General features: G+C 28.2%; 1 long non-coding RNA gene and 1 pseudogene across 1 annotated transcript; both read left to right on the top strand.

Annotated features, from left to right (window-relative positions):
• Positions 1-12,367: 12,367 nt before the first annotated feature.
• On the top strand, positions 12,368-13,259 carry LOC126553081 (uncharacterized). Its single transcript, XR_007606440.1, has 3 exons — positions 12,368-12,542; positions 12,624-12,712; positions 13,144-13,259. It is a non-coding gene; the product is annotated as an uncharacterized LOC126553081 (long non-coding RNA).
• Positions 13,260-19,579: 6,320 nt separating this feature from the next.
• Positions 19,580-23,243, top strand: LOC126553079 (uncharacterized; annotated as a pseudogene).
• Positions 23,244-23,496: the final 253 nt, after the last annotated feature.

The raw sequence follows: 23,496 nt of genomic DNA, 5'->3' as shown, positions 1-23,496 counted from the left end.
TTTATAAATATGCCTACTAAAATATACAAAAGAAGAATTTAAAATAAAGAAATGTACTTATTGAATAAAAAAAAGAAACTTCCTATTATTAACAAAACTTGTGATAAAATAAAGTCACCTAAAAAACTACTATTTCGACGACCTAAAAAAATCAAGGCAAAGGTAGTGTTTCTATTTCATGGACAAATCAACTTATGAACACTGTCAAATTGCCTTTAGGTATTGCAAGAATACAATGTGACGACATTCTCAAATCTTCCATGATGGCCAGAAAAAATAACGTACAATCCAGCGCCACGGTCGTGGCGCGAGCTAAATAAAAAAAAAAAAATAGGTTTACGACGGTGTGTATAGTATATCGAAGCAGGAGTTTAAATGAAACTGTGTAAAATACAGGTATATTTGTCCACGAACATAACTAATTTTTTAATGCATCAATAAACTCCTAGTAAACACCAAAAAATCAGAAATATTCTGTAGAATGTGCTTTTGTAAATATCATCAAAATCGTACGTTTAGAAATTAAGTTATACATGAAAAAGTGCGACATTTTTCAAGCAAATTTATATTAAATTCAGAATCACGCTAGCCGTCATCGTCGTCGTCGTCGCATCGGCCTGTTCCCCCACTCGATTTCGTGTATGCAGCTCGAGGCCTAGGTGGGAGTAAATGATGAGTGTCGGTGGTCGGCGGGTCACCATGCATTCAAAAAATGGAATATTTGGTTTTGGTGTAATGATCTTATTTCTAATAAAGAAAGATGGCCTCGTGGTGGCAGAGACGTGTATATAATAATTCTAGAAAAACAAAACTAAAACAATTATAGTCATTATAGATATTATAATATTATTTAGATAAAATAAAAAATAAAAATATAGATACATTATCATTATTATTATTTGCATTTGCAATAATGATAAAAATTGGTGATATCACAACAAAAACTCTTCGTAAACTTCGTGTAAAAATGGCTAAGTAAAAAAAAATATTAGATCTTTAAGCACTATAAAGATCATGAATTAATGCTAAGTATACTGAATTTAAGTAAACGTATTTTGTTTCAATAATTTATTTACTTGGCGAGGAACTATTTAGAATAGTATATAAATATTAATAATAATATGTTTTAAATAATAATAAGTTATATTGTAATAGTTCTTCGCCATTTTATTATATTATTTAATCACACTTTGTTTCTTTTAAGAAATAATTCCTCGCAAAGTAAATAAATTATTGAAACAAAATACGTTCACTTAAATTCAATATACTTAGCATTAATTCATGATATCACATCTGTATAGTGCTTAAAGATCTAATATTTTTTTTTACTTAGCCATTTTTACACGAAGTTTATGAAGGGTTTTTTTTTTGTTGTGATAATAATATATAAAAACATTATTGTCACAACCTCATAATACTATAAAATTAAAATTAAATTTGATATGATAAATAAATATTATAAGCAATACCTCTTAAGTATTCTAGTTTCTATTTTCGTAGTCATCAACTAATTGTTTAATTGTATCCCTTTTGCGTTTTCTGGACGATTCAACTACACCTGCTATATACTGGTTTATTTTCATTTCATTTAAACTTTGTTCCTTTTGAATTGCTTCAATAAATTTCCATATTGTTGGATGACATGAACTCAATAAATTATTGAAGCCTCTATGCCACCCTTCAACATAATTATTTGTTCTGGGTAAACCAGATATAGTAGACGTATAACAGTTCCATAGTGAAATAGGAAATCTGGGGTTCCTCCTTTTACGTATATTTGGACGACCGATCCATGTATCCTCAAAATAGGAAATAAGTGGTTCTAAAACATCTTCATTATCAGTGTAATACGTACTTTCACATAATGTCTCAAATATATCGATAACGTCATTTTCGGGAACAAAAGCTAAAGCAGATAGATAACGAACTTGCAATGAAAATTCCGAGTCTGTTTTATATTTTTCTACCATTCCGGAAATAGTTTGGATTTTTCGCCAAATGCATTGCGTTTGATGAAAAAAACAACCATTTTGTTTGGCATTAGGAAATTCTATTTTAAATGCGTTTATTGAACTTTGTTCAAAATCAGTCATTATTGTTTTGGGATTTATATTAATGTTATGTGTTTTTATTGCCGTAAATAACCTTTCATACGAACTTTGCGTTTTATCTGGCATTAAAGAGAAAACCACTGGTATAACCAAATTATTCTTTATAACATGAATCGTGTATACTTGTGCGAATAATGGAGGTCAAGACTTAAAAGTCCCATCTGAAAATCAATGATCAGATTTAGCCAGTAAATCTAAATTTTTTTCTGTGGCAAATACTAAAATCCGATTTTCAACTGGTTCAATATCATTTATTAAAAATTGACAGCCATCAATAGTTTAAGAAAAATTATTGGGTATTGTAATATCAGTAAAGTTAAAGGGTTAGATGGAGCAGAACTATTAATCTGTCGTATTCGACATAAAGTGCGTTTAATATAACTTACTGGAGGGAGAGCTCCGTGAACTGCTTGCGAACACAATGTTGACGCTTCGGAAACGATTTGATGTGGATTATCTTGAGATAACAGAGCTCGAATTTTCATTTTATTCATACAAACGCGTTGTTCAATTTCTAAATTCGAAATTACATGATTATGATCACTGGGTCCTTTGACTATTTCTTCGTTTCTTAAATTAATACGTGATTTACACAAGTCTTCATTACATCTCCAATACATGGTATTTTTATATTTTTTATCAAACCTAAATAAATAACCATTATATTTTAATAATTTTTTTGTTTTTTGACTTTGAATAAATTCCATTACGAATGATTATGATAAATGAAATTTATATATAACGGATATGATACGACAGTATACTACACTGATACAGATCGGGCAACGGACAACTCAGTAATGGTTAAGTTCAAACACGGTTTATCTTTATTACCTACGTTATCGAAGACGCAGAAGTACAGATTGACATTGATTATCTAATATTGTTATTACTTATTACCATTTAAAAGTATATATAGGTTTTCTTACTTATTAGTGTTTTCGCTGTTAAAATATTTCGCGATTTTGACTTTCGCGGTTTTCACATAGACTCGCTTTTTAGCACATAATTTATAATCAGAGATACAAAAAGATGATGTAAAGCATTATACATTGTTTTTTTTTTTAACAAAATACTTTTATTAATATAATAAAAGTGATATTGATGCCTATGATATTTATTATATATACTAAACAGAATGTATCTCTCTATTCAAGCTGAGTAATTATCAAAAATATCAAATAATACTCATTTATTTCACATAGGTTTGCAGGATCAATGTCAGTATTCCTTAAAGTATTGTCATTGGTTTGTTCTATAAAAATATTACTTTTCTTATAATTGTATTTAAAATTAACTTTTTATGCTATTTTAACAAATTTATAAGTAAAATTGATGACTAAATATTAACAAATAGACCAAGTTTCTCTTAAATGTTTAATTAAATGTAATATTTTATAAAGTATAAATTATAAAATTTTGTTAAAAATGCCTATGACGTGTTGTGTTGAAAAATGCTCTAGTCGTGGTAGTTGAAAAGCCAACATCCCAGGAAAATTGCATTTTTTTGGGTAATTATAAATTAACAATGCATGTTTAAACATTTATTAAAGTAATGAAAATATAATTTAAGAACATAATTTTTATAAAATAGATTTCTTTCTGATGAGGCAAAAAAGCAAGTATGGGTTAAAGCTATAAAAAGAGAAAACTTTATTCCTACACGTTTTAGCAAAGTTTGTAGTAAGCACTTTACAAACAATGACTTTTACCAAGGATACTTTAGGAAGTTATTGAAAGAAACGTTAGTACCTAGTATCTTTAATAATAGCGATCCTGTGAGTAAAATAAAGTTGACATATGGTGATCATACTTATACAAAATTAATAGATCAGACCATTGAAAATAGTAAGTCTTATATCAAATTATTAGGTTGAAGTTAAGTATAATAATTTTTTTTTACAGATATTGCTGACTCGGTGTCAACAATAAGTATTTTAGAATGTTCTAGCCTGACAAGTTCAGAAAACTATGGTTTTTTGGATTTGTCATTAAAAAATAACATTTTTGATGAGAAATCAACCCCCTCCAAATCATATTGTGGAAACGCTAGGTACAAAAAAAATGTTTTCTTTATTGTCATCTTGATTACTAATTTATTCTTATGTTTAAGAATATTATGAACTTTGAAATCAGTTTGATTTGATTAATTCAATATTTAAAAAAAATAGTGTTTAAATCAATTATTATTTTTCAAATAGATAAATTAGAATGTACGCCAATACGGAAATTAAAGAGAAAACGTCTACAAAAAAAGCTGAAACTCCTATTAAAAGAAGATTAAGGGAAAAAGTTAAGCTTTTTCAACAAAACGTTAGAAGAAAAAACAAAAAAATAACCAACATTGAGGTTTGTTTACATTATATTTAATATTTAAACTTTTTTACAGTATTTTAAGGTTAAAAGATATTAATGGAAATAATTAAGTCCTCAACTGATACTGAAACAATACAAATAATAGGTAAACATTTTTCAAGTATTTTTCCAAAAGATCTGATTAGGAATAGTAAGGTTCCACCTTCAAGAAAACGTTATAGTGAAGATGTTAAGAAATTTGCCACTACGCTTTACTTTTATTGATTTATTCATCTAAAGCGTATGATTATATCAAATATTTATATTCTAGACAATTCATTTCAATACAATATTCATATTTTATATATTCAGGTCTTCAATACATTTGCCGAATTCAAGTGCAATTAGAAATTGGTTGTCAAATGTAAATGTAAATACTGAATTTTTAAGTGATGTATTAATGGAAATAGGTAAATTTGAAGATGTTGATAAATACTGTTGCTTGATATAAGACTCTATGAGTGTAAAGAAAGAAATACATTGGGATTAAGCTAGTAAAAGGTATTCATTATTATTTATTACTTTATATTGTATTAGAAATTTTGAAATACTAATTTTGCTTATTATATAATGGAAAAGATATGTTGGATATTGTGATTACGGAAATAATGTAACAATTGAAGACTGTGAACAACCAGCATCTGAAGTTTTGGTATTTATGTTATCAAGTTTAAAGAAAGCGTGGAAATGGCCTATAGGTTATTGGTTTGTGAATAAGGTAAAATCATCAGTACAGGCCCAGTTAGTTCATATTGCAGTGTTAAAATGTCAAAAATATGGTATAAATATGTTAAGTGTTACATGTGATGGTGCATACTGCATACGCAAATTTTAGTTCTTTCCAAATATTAGGATGTAATTTAAACTAACCTTTTGAACATTTAAAACCAGATTTTAATATTGATCCAAATACACCAAATATTTACTTTACTCCAGATGCTTGTCATAACATTACGCTGGCAAGAAATGCTTTAGGTACATTTAAGGCATTCAAAGATGAAGATGGAAACTTAATAGAATGGAGATTGGAGATACATTGAACAACTTAATAAACTTCAAAGTGAGATTGGGTTCAAATTTGCTAACAAGTTGAGCACATCACACATTAACTGGAATGCAAACAGCATGAAGGTGAAGTTGGCAGTTCAATTTTTGAGCAGTTCTGTAGCCGATTCATTGCAGTATCTAAAAAACACATCAGATAATTTTAAAAATTGTGACCCAATAATTAAATTTATACGTGTTGTTGACGAAATTTTTTATTTTCTTAACTCAAGAAATCCATTTGCAAAAAGGACATAAGCAACCTATTACAGCTAAGAATATTGTTTACCCGGAAAATCGAATGACTGAGTTAATCAAATATTTATATTCTATAAAACTGTTGATGGAGTAGATTTATGGAAAAGTCGGAGGAAAACTTTTATTCTTGGTTTCACAACTGCAATAAAATCAATACTTGAAATATCTAAAAAATTTGCAATTTATTTTAACTTAATTAAGTCAAGATGCTATTGAGTTGTTTTTTGGTCATGTCACGTTTTTTACATAACGATAATCTTAACTGTCTACAGTTTAGGTACGCTTTAAGAAGTATTTTGCTGCACATTTCAATTATACAATCAACTGGAAATTGATCCTTACTGACTTTTCATGAAGATTCATTGTTCTCGCTGAAATGGAAGTACAAAAAAAAAATGAACAAGTACTAGAAAATGAGGACAGGTACAATTAATATCTGACATCTGCAACAATCTAATGTTGAATTTGTAAGTAGTTTGTAACTTTATAAGACCGATTGCATAGAAAATAACTACAACATGCTTAGTGAATTCATGAATAGAAAAATTTTTGTGGAGGATTTCAATTAGGCCTTTAAAAAACCTAGCAATGACACTTGTCAATTATGTGACAAATTAGAAACCATAATCAAGTGTTCGGCTGTTAATGAGGAAGTACAAAACGCAATAAAAGAAAAAGATGAACATTTAAAAATGGCAGATATGGCCTACCAGGAAAAAAAATGATAAAGCTGTAAATAAAATTAACAAAGAAATAGTCACAGTTTCATTTGATTTGCAAAAATGTTTAGCTACACCATCATTATCAAGTGGCCTTTCATTTTACAAACGTCAATTATGGACATTTAATTTGACTGTATATGAAACATATGGAAACAAAAATGTATCATACTGTTATTTATGGAATGAAACCCAAGCTTTTCGTGGTGGTCAGGAAATTGCATCCTGTATTTATAAATACATTTATGACAAAACAGAGCAATTCAATGATATCAAAGAAATAATATTTTACAGTGATTGGACAAAATAGAAACATTTTTATGACCACAATGTTTTTATACATAGTTGCTACTTTAAAAGAAAAATGAAGAAACTTGATAATACATCATACATTTTTAATTTCGGGATATACCCATATGGAAGCAGACACCATACATGAGGCAGTAGTATATATTTGTATGTTCTGAGCACCTTTTGACTACGGAGATTTCAAAATTTTAAGGGAGACTTTTCCCCTCAAACTTTTTTTTGTCCGCTGTACCAGTAAAACACTGATTTTCAAAAAACATAATGTATGTTCTGAGCACCTTTTTTTTTTTTACAAAGAGATTTCATAAATATCAGATAAATCGTGGTTGTAAAAGTAACAATCTGACTACTAAAAGTAACAATTTACAATTTATTTATTACTTATACCAGTGGTGGCCAAACTTTTTTTGGTCACGATCTACTAAAAATGTACTTCACCTTTGAGGATCGACTTCCATATAATTTGTTTTTTTATTATTGAATAACTATAATTATTAAGAAACTGCGACTGGGCTAGTAGCTCTAGAAATAAATTCTAACACAATCGACTTTGAAATTGTCCAAGATCGACCGGTCGATCGCGATCGACTGTTTGGCCGCCCCTGACTTATACAATATACATGTTGGCTACACTGAGCTGTAATTCTTTAGTAACAAAATTATTTTTTTCTTTACATTTTAGTAACTAATTAACCATCGTTTAACCAAGTTGTGTTTTAAGTTTATTTTTTCTATCTCTTAAGAATATATTTTTTATAGTAATACGTTTTGATTTTCAATGTCATTTAAAAACATGAACTTACAAAAAACTAGCAATGACATTTCTTCATTAGTTTCTTTCGTAGGTACGAAACAAATCATTCCCAACATATCCGGAATACATTACATTTACATCCAGATTAAAAACGTATGATATATTACCATCAAAAAGATAGATGTTAGCAAAAAGATTTTAATCGTTATATTATTAGAATGTAAAATAACTAAAAAGATTTTAAACCTTGATCTTGAACAATGGCTTACATTAATGTGTGAAAATAATTACAATGCAATTATCGATAATCTGCAAACTCGATGTAAACGTGTAAGAATAACTGACAATTTAAGTTATTCTGTTAATGTGAAACAGTCTTCAATTATATTACATTCAAATGAAAATTATATTACTTTATCACATATCGATTTACACAGTTTGTAACAATTGCAACACTGTATTGATTTATATATTATTGAAAAACAAAAAAAAAGTTATGAAAAGACTTTTGACATGGCATATTCACTAATTATGGCAGATGTAAATGGGTTACCTTTTTCTTGTCGTCGGAATGAATTTACAAACCAATATATTCAGAATTATGACTTAAGTTATAGTAATATGGAGTCTAACGATATTTCTTTTATGTATGAATTATTACAGTATCATTCTAACTCACTATCAGATATGATATTACAAGACTAAAATACTTTAAGGCCCGGTTTTTCAGTCATATTTAACTGCTAGTTAGAGACACTTAACTGTCAGTTAAATTTAACAGAGAGTTAACTGAAACTTTTCAGTTTATCAGTTAATGGCTAAACATAACTGTAGGATAAAGTGTTGGTTAAGTTATCTGTTACTTTTTCTACTAGTTAAACTTTTAACTGAAAGATTCAAACATAGAATAATATAATATAATATAATTATATACAAAAATTAACACCTAATCATTTTATGATTACAATGTACTAACTATTTTGGCTAAAAATGTATACATTTTATGTATACCAGTCCTACATATTTGTTAATTTTTTTTAAAAATAAATAACTAAAAAACATATAATGAATCTTCAGCCAAATCTTTTATTTGATGACAACGATGACGAAATATTAGAGTTCATTAATTATCGTCGAAGACCTTACACGGTACGAGATAGAATTAATCATATGATGAAATGGGATGATCATGATTTTAGGATAAGGTTTAGACTTTCTAAAATAGTTGTTGAACAAGTATTGGAATTAATAAGGAACGATATATCTGTAGAAAAGCAATGATAAGTTTGGATTAAGAAATAAAAAAATAATTTATTTAAGCAAATAAAATATTAAAATAATTGGTAGGTACATCCTATTTTGTACCAAAATAGTAAGGTTATATTTATGAAATTAAATATAAGTTTGTAAGTATTAAATCAGCATTTGTGAATGGTGAAATTCTATATTTATTAATAATCATCACATATCAAAATGATACACCTTCTTCTTTGGCTTTCTACAGGCCTTTCAGGCTCATTGCCGAAACAACTATTTACCTTCACTTTTCTCTATCTTTTGCCATTTCTTCCCCATTCCATATTCCAGCATCTTCAAGTCTTTTTTTATTTATGATACACCTTACTATTTTCAAATGGCAACATATAATACATGTTGGAATCAGTCAATACTATTTTGATTAATTCCAATTAATAATCTTCAACTACCTACCTAATAATATTTTGTAATCCTCTTTATTTCTTAAGGAATTGTTCAATATCATCTAAAGACAAACTTTTATTAACACTACGATTCTATGCAACAGGAAGTTTTCTTATTACTGCTGGTGACTTTCTTGGTGTTAGTAAATCTTCTGCTTGTATAATTGTTCGGACTGTTAGCACAGCCATTGCACGACTATGTCATCAATTTATTTGTATGCCAACTACAGATGAAGAAGTGTATACATTACAGAGATCTTTCTACAAAATTGCGCGATTCCCAAGAGCTATAGGTGCAATAGATTGCACACATATTCGAATTCAAAGCCCAGAATATTTATTATTATTAAACTTCATATAAAAATAATTTACATTGTAATGCTATACATAAGTAGAAGTTTGGTATCTCAATCGCCAATAAAACATCTGTATCAACACCTCCCCAATTTTTTTTTTTTTATGCCTCAGGGCTTCATTATTTAAATAATATAAAAGTTATTTTTAAGCACTAAAAAGTAATAAATAATAATAAACAGGGTGTTTCTGAAATGAATGAGGTCACTAGTATACGCGTACTCGCTGTGATGGCCCAATGAAGATTTTTTTGAAAATTTTTTTCTATCTTCAAAATCTGGGTTTCTTCTTGTTATTTTTAGAATATTATCTCAAATGCAAAAATAAACGATCTAGTTGTATTTTTTGCGAAATTCTCATACAAATCGAGACGTCACATCGTTTTTGAGCTTGTCGCGCGTTTTTGACGCTCGAATCGCCGACTAAAAAAAATGGTGTAACACATCGATTTGTATGAGAATACTGCAAGATTACGGTTGTGATAGTTATTTGTTGCTATTTAACATACACGATTAACTAAAACATTATTTTACTTTGTAAGAATAATCAATTTATTTTATTTTTACTTTATTTACAATTTCTATTTACAAAAGTTGTCCAATGTGACCCCCATTTACTTCGATGCATTTTTCCATACGACGATGTAATGAACTCCAAGTTTTTTCTAATACATTTGGTGTTTGACGAATAATATCAGCTACATTGATAATTCGCATTAATAGTTCATCTCTATTATTTACTTCTTTTGCATAAACTTGTTCCTTCATAAAACCCCATAAAAAAAAGTCGCATGGATTAAAATCAGGACTGCGAGGTGGCCATGCTGTGTCTGGTCGATATTGAGCATTATTTCCAGCTGCTCTACCAATTAGTTTATCAGGAAAAAGATAATGTAATTGTTGTCGGACTGCATTTGTATGATGAGGAGGTGCACCATCTAACATAAACCACATTGTTTCTTGTACTTCCAATGGTACATTCTCTAATAGTACTGGAAGATTATTCATAATAAAATGTAAAAATGCTTGACCATTTAATCTAGCTGGTAATTCATGTGGGCCTAATAAAGTATTTCCGACCAATTCACACCAAATATTTATACTAAGTTTTAAATAATGACTTTTTGGAAAAATGAAAAACTGATCCCAGTAAAGAATCCCTCGGAGAACAAATCGACCTCTATGCAAAATGTTCGTTTGGCCATTGGTTTACCGGGAAAATTGACGATTTCGTAATTCGGAAAATCGCGTTTTCCAGCTGTTTCCCGGGAAAACCGTCATAGATAGGACAAAAATCATAAGAGGTAAAATTGATCCCCGTAGGGTACTTTGTAAGTTTTGTAATTTAGATTTTACGAAAACGTGTTGTTTAAGTGGCATATAAACAAAAAATTCAAAATAATTATTACTTAAAACATTAAACAGACGTATACCATAAGGAAACGTATGGTTATACGAAAAATAACTTTATGTGTTATTCAACTTTTTGCTTCCCAGATTACGGGTGAAATAATGGTCGTAGGTACTTCAACCATAGACCCTTTTTGAATTGTCGTACGCTAAAATACCAGAATCTGGAGTTTCATAGTGATCGATCGAAAATTCAAAATCCAAAAAACACGTTACTACGTAATTTTCTAAGTACAAAAAACATACGAAAAATCATAACTCCCGAACCACAAGTCGCATAACGTCGATCTCGGAACCCATCGATTCGGCGCAAAGTCCTCTATAATATTTAATTACAAAAACAGTTTGTTGCGCCCAAATCTTAGTGCCCATGCCAAAAAAACCGAAAAAAATGTAAATTTTGAACTTTTGAAGCCCCAAATTACAGGGAAAAACGGATTCTACGGTCTCGACACAAGACGCCAAATTTGATCACCGACCTTCAAACTACCCAGTTCCCGAGTTTCAGAAACATTGTACAAAAATTAAACATTTTCAAAAATACACCTAGGGGGGGGGTGTTCAAAGACCCTCGACTTCGGGAATGCGTCTTAGAAGAGCCTAAACCAAAACGTTTGGTGAAGCAATGGTCCCCCTAAGTTGAAACCTGTCCGAAAAATACTAGATTGTCTAGATTACCTACCTATTTGTGTATTTATATTACATTAAAATACAGTATTTGTAATTAAGGTGATTTGTTTTGAATGAAGGAAAACGATTTTTGTTATCCGACAACTTAGATTTACTTTTAAACTTTCAAACGATAAGTAAATAAGAATGTTCGCTGTGGATGAAGGACTTAGTATTTTAACAGAAGCAAGCTGCAAATGGTATTGTGACTAAAATTTGAACCTCTGTACTTGACTATTTTATAGTTTTATGCAGTTATATGTTTATTTTTTTATGCATACATAATAACTTAATTCATGACAAGTCTCAAAACCTTTAACGCTGAACAATAGGTATAGTAATTACAAAATAACAAGGGTAAATATTATGTTTTCTATTCAGAATTATTGTGGTCGTCCATTTGCGGACGAGATTAATCACACATAAGAGAACGAGAAATTGTGAACCCAAAACTTTATCGGTAGAGAAATTTATGAGGATTCCATTTAAGTGGTCAGTGTAACAAATCTTCCAGTAGTTAAATAGATAGCTTTCAAAAAGCATAAAAAAACCAAAAAACAATACAAAAATTTGCTTTATCAATTATTATAGATTATAGATTAGTATAACCATGGTTGTATATAGTTTTAGAAGGTTACCATTTCAAATCTTAACCAATATTTGAGGTTATTAATTTATTTTTTGTTTTTAATTTCATGATAAAGAAAAAATGATTATTATCAATTTTGATATTTTTGATTTAATTTTTCAGTATTTAAAGTATTTTACATTTTTTGTTTTGTTTAATTGAATAATAATTTCACTACAGTGTACAGTATACAAATTTCAAATCTAAACAGTTCTCCTTAGATGTGGTTTTTGTAAGTCCTTCATAGTTATTAGTCATCATATTTTGTGTATTCTGTAGATTTTATTTTATATAACATTGTTATTATTTCTAGGTGCAATGTATAGACAAAGAATTAAAATCATCGCAAAAAACAAGTTAATATCATGCTATCTACAACAATTACATACCTACTCAATTCATGTAAGTTTGGTATAGTGTAACAATTTCTTTAATAGGTGTATTATTTATTTAAAGTTTATTTTTTATTTCACATCTAAAGCAACTTAAAAGAAATATGGAAAAGATAATTATTTATCTTACAAAGTTACAATCGGGTATGGATTGATTACTTGAGAGTTTGTAATTATTGACTGTTCAATTTTATAGTAATGTTAAATGTTGATAGAATTAATAATTCATAATATTAAATAGTTTATATATTTATAATATAATTATTGATTTTACTTTTCTCTATAACACATATACAATTATAAATAGTATAAGTATACTCTATAAGCACACCACTATAATACAATAATAAAATTTGAATAATATTGATTATAGTAACTATTTTACATTGATACAATTTTCAGAATAATTTTATTAATATTATTTTTTATTATTTTTTTAAGCTTTAGTCAGCAAGATACAATAATTGACATAGGCATTTGTCCAGGACAATAAGGAGATTATTCTGTTTTGAAAAAAGCTTTTTACTAACAAATGTTAAGTTGTAAACTTACACATCTCTATTATTCAACAATGTATTCTTCAGTTCATAATTTTTTTATATCATATGGTTATATTTTTTATTTTTAATGTATATTTTATTTTATTTTTTTGTTTGTGTATAATGGCAAACATAAGCCATAAATAATATATATATTTTTATTTCATTATTATAATTTTTAAAAGATTTATAAAATCACAATTTTATTATTTATACATTTTTTATGTGTGTATCTTATGTAACTATTTACCTTAAACCTAAAATACATAATATAGGTTTAAGCAAGTAAATACAATTTTTAAGTTTTATATATGGTTTATATGCTAATGTATATGACACGATCGTGTATTTCTATAACAGTGCCTTGATGCTATTGGTTCACAAAGGAGCACACATGCACTTATAATCTTTTGTCAATACATAAATTAGCAATAACCAAAATTATGAGTGCTGTGTAATACGGATTCACCAGTGGCATTACAGATATAATTTTTTTTTGAATATTCAAGTTTAAATTGTTTTAAAGTGTGGAAAGATAACTTCAATATTTTAGGTTATGGATAAAATGTGTGTTACCAATATGAGTTTCATTGAATACTATTTTTTGATATTTTTGATAATTCATATGTGAGGTCAAAATTAGCAATAAGTTCCGAAATATAGTATCATACAATTTTATAATTTATGACAATGCTTTACACAAGATGGTGCTGGATCAAATTGTTGCTTAAAATTAGTTGAAATTTAAATTTATTTGTAAATGATTCTATACCTTTGGGAAATATTTAATGCAATTTGCAAAATTCTTTCATACAGAAATTATTCATTATATTATCATTCAATATATAAATCATAAGTCATAATCATTTACAGAATCGTGACATAAACATTGATACAGCTGCAGATGTGCAAGAGAGCCAAATTAAGATAAAAGTTAGGAAATTCTATTGAATCGATGTCATTGGTAAGTATCATAAATTACTTTACCAATTAATTTGTTTTGTTACATTCAATTTTTGTAATGGCCCACGCTGCATTATGCCAGCAGGGCCTCAAATCTATCAAAAGTCTACTAAAAATACTCAGCTCGTAATTGAAATTTTCCATATAACTTACTTTACTAACTACTTACTATCTATGACGGTTTTCTCGGTAAACCGTTGGCCGAACGAATATTTTGCATAGAGGTCGATTTGTTCTCTGAGGGATTCTACACTAGGATCAGTTTTTCATTTTTCCAAAAAGGTCAGATAGCCTGATTATATTAATTAAGTCTGATAGCTGTTATGTTCATTAATATTTTTGAAATAGAACCAAGACACAGATTACAAATTTAAAAAAAACTTTTGTTTATTTATAATTTTTTATAAATATCTTAAGTTCAAATATGACAATATTTATCAAAACCTTAAAAATGTTCAAATTGATTATAGTAAAAAATATATATAAATAGTTTAATTTTTATATCTTAAGATTGAAAAATTGAAACAAGAATTCTCATCAATACATTGATTATTTTAGTCAGCTATCCATATGGGCCACAGCATGTTCTGTAAGCTTTTCATTGATGTGTTTAAAAGTTTAATGATTCGTATTTATAAATCATACCTTATACCATATTATGTGTCAGTTCACCTGTAAACTGTTAGGGGTTATAAAGCCCTTCAGAAGCAAAAAGTATGTGATTCACATTCATACTGTTATCTAAAAATACTTAAAACACAGTTTTTTCATGGCCATTCACTTTTAATATAATAAAAATAACATTATTTTTAATTTCCAAATCATATTTTAAAAACAATGTAATAGGTATGATACCTTCTTAATATACAATTTTTCTCTTAATAACTATTATATTTTTGAAAAAATGTTTAACGTTTTACTAAATAAATAATTCAACAGAAATATAGTTCTTGAATAGTTAGATGATGTTTACAGCAACCAACAGCTTTTTTGTTTTGTACTAATATACATTGTTTCATCCTCATTGTAACATAATATTTTAAGAATTTGGAAGTTTCTCGTCTTAGGCGCCTTTATTGTTAAATAAACCAGCAGTAGTCTGTAAACTTGCAAGAAGGATGTAGGTTGATCATTTGGACAAATAGGTTGGCATAGTGTACCGTAAGATTGCTACAATTGAAGTATAAACATTAAGAGGCCGTTCTGGTAAAACTGAAACGTATACAACGGGCGAGAGAACGCGCTGTTAGGTGTTTTCGGGATCCGCAAGCACGCGACGTTTTAACCACGCCCACTACTAGTAGTCGGCGCCCGGCGGCCGGCCGATGATTTTGTTTGTTCGGGAGCCACGTTTATTATTATCTGAACCTTTGCCTATGACGGATCGCGCGTAAATATACACGTAAATGGTAAATGCAGCTGTAATAACCGCGGCTACCTAGTACCCATGCGATTTATGTTTAATACATTATTAGATACTTACTAATTATTTTAAATGATAGTAAAATATGTTACATTCCAATAAGCGATAACAGTGTACATATTAATTATTTTGTAATAATATATAATTGATTGAAATACAACTTAATACAAATTAACTATTATATCATTAGACATTTTTTTAACAATTTATATATCATTAAATAAGTATTAGTATTCATAGATAATAGATTAATAACATGAAATACCTAAAATACAAGAATATATATTTCTATTTAATGAAATGTGATATTATGTACAAATTATTTAGGTATGTAAAAAGGTTACAATTACGTATACCTATTATTATTATAATTTATAATAAGTAATAACATAAAAAGTATAACACTATAGGTACGTACTATTGTACGTATTTATTTTAATGCCATAATAAAAAACCATTTGTAACGATTTAATAATAATAAATAGGTAAGTAACATAATATAGTTTATTGCCGTCAACTAATATAACAGTACAATTAATAAATATAATTACAATATTATAACCAATATAATTTATACCTAGTTACAAATATAATTCATGTATATTATATACAATTTTAAAAAATATTTCATTTGATATTAATACATATTTTTATTACTTAAATTTTAAATAAATATTTTTATATTTAATTTTGATGGTTTCAAACCATTTCATGCTGTAAATTTGGATAAATATTATGGGTTTTATTCTTATAACGTTGAACGTTTTTATTTCTAACGAGTCTTCATCAAACTCTTTATTTTTAATGTACATGTTTTTATTAGACTGAGATATTAATTTATGAGTAATACTAGAAAAAAAAACCCCTAAAAGCTTTGTACTCCATCCAAAAGTTTTTTACAAAAAATGAATATTAATACCTGCATCGATGGTTGTAACTATTAATTTTGCAACAAAGAATATCCCCATTAGCCCCGACACAAAAGTTCCAACTGTCGTAAACCAGCCCCATAATTTGAATAGCTTATCTTCCACCATTTTTCCAAGTGTGTGTTCATCTATCAAATATTTAAATTGTATTCCTTGGTTTACTGTATCATAACCCATGGTCTGTCTAACTAAATTATTTTTGACTGCGTCCACTTCTTGGGGGTATATTATATGTTGTTGGAAAGCTTTCATTGTATCTTTAGTATACAAGCCGGAATTCATTAAAAAGTCTAAATTTTTGTATGCCCATGTCCATGCTGTATTTGGTTTCAATTTTGGTGGCGTTTTTATTTCCTGGACATTAGGGAAAAATCCATACCAATTACCATCTAAATTGAACGCAGGTGGATACATTGAATTACAATTAATTTGTGTTCCATATTTTTGCAAGGTATGTTTTTTGGAGCCATATAGAATGTATGGTTGTTATACAAGACTGGTAATTCATTATAACATGAGTCTGTTTTAGTTACCTCGACTTTAACTTTTTTGCATTTGATTAAATAAATTATTTCAGCGTGCTTGATGGCCGTGAATCCAGGCCCTCCGCCCATAATATACGCGAACTCCGGAAGATTGTTTGAGGCTAATGTAAGCCTTTGCTGTAATAATTGTCGTTCAAGTGTACATTGCTTTTGTAATAAGTCATTATATAATGTGGTTATTGTTGATTTAAAAAAATTTTCAATGTATACAAATTTTGTATTTACATAAGCAATTAAATCAGTGTTTTGCGGAGAAATGGATTTTGTTTGAAAATTATTTAAAAACATGGCATCTGTAAGAATAAGTAATTGCATGTGTTCGGTTTGAATTACCGGGATTTCACAAGCGAATGTTTTTTTAATTTGTTTGAGAGCAAACACTATTTGTCTGTCTCTACAATATATGTATATATACTCGAGTTGTCGTTAGTGATCGAGGTAACTAATGATGCTGGACCATCAAATAAAACAACGAAATCTTGTTCTTCGCAATTATAATGATTATTGCTCCATACGGTTTCGCCTTTAAACGTATCAACACCATAATTATCAGATAGTTTCATTTTTGTACCCGACGGAAGAAAAGGGTGTTATCTTTACTATTGGCTATTGCTGTACCTTCTGATAAATTTATTTTATATTTAGCCTGTACTATGGCGTTCTCCCATTCTCCTTTATTAGATTTAAAATTCGTCCCTTTACAATTTCCAAATCTGTCCAGTGATCCTGCTACAGTGTGCGAAACTAATGTTGTTTCATTCATTTGCAAATCCGTTACTATACCCCCTAGAGGAAAAGTATAGGATCGTTTTTGATGAATTTCCCAACATCGAGCATTTCCTAACTCAACAACATCGGAAAAATACCCTCCCTCTACTGATTGTGCATCTTCAAATACCGAGCATCTAGTTATTAAATAATCGACTGATATGAAACACGACTTAAAATGAACAGGATAGGTATCAATCCTCTGTAGTAATTGTATTCTTGGTACCTGTTGTGTTTTTGATGGTACTGGAAAATCGCAGTTGTCCACTTCTAAGCTATCAAATGACGTGACATTTTGAACAGGCCCATCACAATCGTACGCAATGAACTCGGATTCAGTGAAAGGTATAGTTGTAATTATGATAAGTATTATATTTTTGATACACATCATGTTGATCGGGTTTAACCTATTATAAAAGACAAAATTAAACAAATTAACCAAAAAAAATTAATGTTATTAATTAAATATTATAATAACAACTATACTATACTTTTTACCTTATACTTATACATTTAAACATAAAACTAAAATTATTATAATTAATATTTAATTATAATTAAAATATTTTAAAATAATATATATTTAATGTACATATTTGTAAATTTATTTTAATATTACACGTCAACAACGAAATTGGGGCGAAATAAATAATTTATAAAATCTTATTTAAAAAATCTATTTTATTTGTAAAGTATATTTAATTTGTTCATTATTAAATATAGTAACAACCAAATAGGTTATAATGGTTATATTATATAAGTACACTAAACGACATAATTATTAAAAAACATGCATTTGATTTATAATTTTAATTTGTAATTTGTTATATTTGTTATTTCTTGGTTTTGCTATTTTTTTTTACTATTCATTCAGTAAGAATATATAAATGTATGAGTTTTAGTGCATATTCTGTATACGTAATGTTGGGTATAATACAATAAGTATTCAGACTTACTTGAAAATAGCCGTAACGCTGGTCTGGAACGTGAACTGATTTGATGCTTGTTGCTTTGATTCCTATACTGTGAATCTTCGGAGCTCCAGGAATGTAGAAAAAGTAGATTATGTACTTGTAATAATTAACACTTTTTTTATTCGACAAAAATGAATGACAACGCGTAGAAACGATTTGAGATTATAAGCAAAGTATGGCAAAAACGAATATAATAGGCCAGTATGTGTGCAAGAGACTGATGTACACGCCTAAGTGGACACTGGAACACTCGATATGAGATGATCTGTTTGGAGGGCTATATTTTATACAATTTGCAGATAGCTGCTTTAATCATTGGTAAATTGCTATTGTTATCATATGTTAATGTTTGTGTAGCTATTTAAATAATATTCTATTTAATTTTCAAAATAATTATGATATATCCTAATGTCATTAAATGTCATTACACTATTTAACCTTATCGAAACTTTTAAAAATGTTTGAATACACTTATTAAATCAATAGCAATATATTTAATTTTAAGATATCAATAGGAAGTCTAAGGTCCTAAACTTATTAATTTAGACCAATTATAGATATGTCATGTATGATTATGCTTGTCTTTTTATGACAACCATTTTTACAATTATTAATCTTAGTATAATATGCGCGTAATATAAAAATATAATATTATAATACGCGTTTAATATTATACGCGAGTGAACACGAATCGCTGTTATACTTTTGTCGTTTTGTCATTTCGTGCTCATCATATTTTTTTTAACGTAAAATGGATCCATCGAAAAATAAAAATCGATATCAATCAAAGAAGTTATCGATAAAAAAATCTGAGTTCTCGAATGAGGGACCTTTTTGGTATTCGCAGACAAAACAAGTATTTAAATAAAACATAAATAATTTTTTTTAATAATTAAATAAGAATATATTTTAATCTAACTTATATTATTTTATTTTAATTCAAGGGACAATACTGAAGTAATCGAACCTGTTGTGGAACCCATGTTTTTAGGTGCTGATAATCAACCACCATGTTCGTCAAGGGAAATAATAAGGTAAACTTTAAATCTTTTATGTATATTATACATTTTTTCTTTAAATAAATAATATAAAAAAAAATTGCTTTCAATAATTTTGACCATGCCAACAAATAATAAATAGTTTATAAATAATTAATTTTTATTTTAATTCAAGGCACAATTTTGAGGTAATCGAACCTGTAGGAGAACCCTTTTTCCTAGGTGTTGATAATCAACCCCATGTTCGTCAAGGGAAACCATCAGGTAAACTTAAAATCTTTAATGTATTATACATTTTTTAAATGATTAAATGCATAGGCGAAATGTAGGGAGCCAATTTAGAGTATAACTTCAAATGCATCATATAAAAAAATATGCCTATGTATTTTTTTTTATAATTTTAATTAGTTTTTAATTAGGTATATTATATAATATATATAGCTTATTTAATTTTTTAGTAGTAAAATAACCAAATCGGAAGACACTGAAGTTAATGATTTGATTACTGAAGAAACCTTATACAGCCATGATTTTTCTGAACAATCTAAATCTAGTAATCAATATGTTGAGTATGAAAACTCCGGTAGACGAATAGTAGATATGAATTACGTTTTTTATCAAATTAAAAATAGTAATCACAAAGGACCATTTGGTTGTTCATTTTTAAATATGACGTTTATTTCTGAAAAAAAACATGGATTAAGATCAACTTTTAAGTTTAAATGCGATATTTGTAATATTATTATGATTATTGAATCGGAAAAATCGAAACCGGAAACTTATTTACCAATTAACGAAGCCGCCGTTAGCGGATCAATATCAGCTGGAATTGGATTTACGCAACTGTCTGAATTGTGCGCGACAATGGATATTCCATGTATGGCGTCATGTACTTTTGTATTAGTTCAAGGATTTATTAACAATAGAATTCACGATGTAGCAGAAGCACAAATGAAAATCGCCGGTGACGAAGAACGTCGTTTAGCAATAGAAGCTGGAACAGTAGATGTTGACGGAATTCCTATGTGTACGGTTGTCGCAGATGGACAATGGTCTAAGCGTAGTTACAAAACTAAATATGACGCATTATCTGGAGTGGTAAGAAATGTAAATATACCGATTGTGTACATTTTAATATTACATTATTAATTTCAGGCAACAATAATTGGTTATAGATCAAAAAAAATTTTGTTTGTGGGTATTAGAAATCGGTTTTGTATATTTGCCAGAGAGCAAAAAATAAAAAATTACAACCACCTGAACACACATGTTTTTTAAATTGGAAAAGGGGTGCTACAAGTATGGAAGCTGATGGTATTGCTGACGGTTTTAAACAGAGTATACAAATGCATGGTCTAAAATACAATAAGCTAATAGGTAAGCTACTATCTACGTTTTTAAATCGTGCATATTTTTCAACTATATAATTTTAGTTAATTCCTAATAAATATATGAAAAAAAATTGTCTAGGAGACGGAGATTCTAGTGTTACAAAAAGACTAGCTGAAATAATGCCTTATGGCCCTAGACTACCTGTCATAAAAATAGAATGTCGCAACCATTTATTGCGAAATTATGGAACAAAATTAGTAGCTCTGACGTTAAATACTAAGTATCCGATTTCGTTGAGAAAACATATAAAATCAAACATATTACGATTTAGATTTTCAATAACTAAGGCAATTGAATATCGTAATAGCTTACATGGTCAAACAGACAATCAAAAATCAGTAGGCAAGTTAATTATTATAATTATTATTTATTTATTTATTTATTTTTGATAAAATTATAAATTAACATTATTATTGTGTTAAACATTACATACATTATTATTTAAGGATTACGACAAGATATAAATAACAGTTTTCGACACATTTTGGGTGCCCATGATCGATGTGAATCATACTTTTGTAAGGGTCCACAAGCAAATGAAAAAAATATGATCGAAGATGCCGAAAGATCAGGGCTTGTGAGCGAAGTATCCCAAATAATATCTCGTTTAGTAGCGAATGTTGATAGTTTACTGATGAATGTTGACAACAACGTGTGTGAATAGTTCAATAGTGTAATAAATTAATAAATATTTAGCGGGTAAACGAATAAATTACTCTCAAAGAAATTCATATAATGCTCGAGTTGAAGCTGCGGTTATATCATGCAACTCAGGTGGAAAGTTTCTTCGGTTAATGCATAAAAATATAGTCAATGAAATAAGTCCAGGTAAATAGTATATTAGTATGGAATTTTTATATATTATTATTCTAAACAAATAGTTATACTTAATATTCAAATAATATAATGATAATGATATTATAATTAATTACACATATTATTTTACTAAAACTGATGATATGTATTATATTATTATATTATTATGTACTAGTACATGCTACTACTACTATAAATATATAATGTGTTCCGAGTATAATATTATAATAGGTATACATTGTTATAATTTGTATATTATTTATATGAATCATTTACATAAAATGTATATTTTTTCTTTAGGAGAAATAGGAAAACAAATGCTTGCTTCTAGTGAAAAGAAAACATGTCGACCAGAATTAAACAAACTTCTTTTACCGGAAATTCGGAGAAAGGGGTTATAATGGCCCGGATAAAGATCATGGTTTAGCTGAACCGTTGCCAGAAGATGGTATTTCAAAAGAAGTATTAGAAAAAACAAAAAAAGATTCATAAGTTCATTACAGTTGAACAGTGAAGAACGATCGGCCATCGAATAAAAAAAAAGAGACCAGGCCAATTCTCAAATTTGGCATGTTGAACGTCGAAATCGGCTTACAGCTTCAAATTTTGGTCACGAGTGTAAACTTCGACCAACAACATCATGCAAAAACACGGTTTATGACATTTTGTATAGGAAGTTTTCTTCAACCGCGACTAATTATGGTAAAGATACTGAACCAGAAGCTATCGTCGTATTAGAAAACCAATTAAAAATTAAAGTGAATCCATGTGGACTTATTATTGATGAAAATTTTCCTTATTTAGCTGCTTCTCCTGGTAAAATATATTAAAGTACTTAATTACAAAAATATAAATGAAATTTAATAAAATTTAATGAAATATTTATTTATTTTTTTATTATTATTTTTTTAATATCTATAGACGGTATTGTCGATGGCGATTTTATTGTTGAAATTAAATGTCCATTTGGAGTAAAAGACACTAAGACATTTTTAGAAGCTATAAACAGTAAAAAGGTGTGTAGTAAAACAATTATTTTATTATTAAAATATGTAAAATGTTCTTATTGCAATACTTATTTAATTTCAGTTATCCTTCTGTCGTCTTAGTAACAACGGGAAAATGGAATTGAAATTAGATCACAATTATTACTACCAAGTTCAGGGACAGATGAAAATCTCCAAACGAAATTTTGCTATTTTGTTGTTTATTCGGAAAATTGGATAGAAATTCAAACAATTAGTTTCGATGATTCTTTTTGGAGCGAAAAAATGATTGAAAAGTTAAAAGTGTAATTTAACTTGAATTTTTAGATTTATGTAGTAATTGGATTTCGATGTAAATATATAAATACAACAAATTTTATTTTCAGTTTTTATACAGAATGCTTACTTCCAGAAATTGTCAATCCCCAGTACGGGAAAAGATTGTTGGTTGATGATATTAT

Source organism: Aphis gossypii, unplaced genomic scaffold, assembly GCF_020184175.1.
Source record: "Aphis gossypii isolate Hap1 unplaced genomic scaffold, ASM2018417v2 Contig00063, whole genome shotgun sequence".
Taxonomy (NCBI): domain Eukaryota; kingdom Metazoa; phylum Arthropoda; class Insecta; order Hemiptera; family Aphididae; genus Aphis; species Aphis gossypii.
Note: the sequence above shows the minus strand (reverse complement) of the source record. Positions and strands in the feature narration are given on the sequence as shown.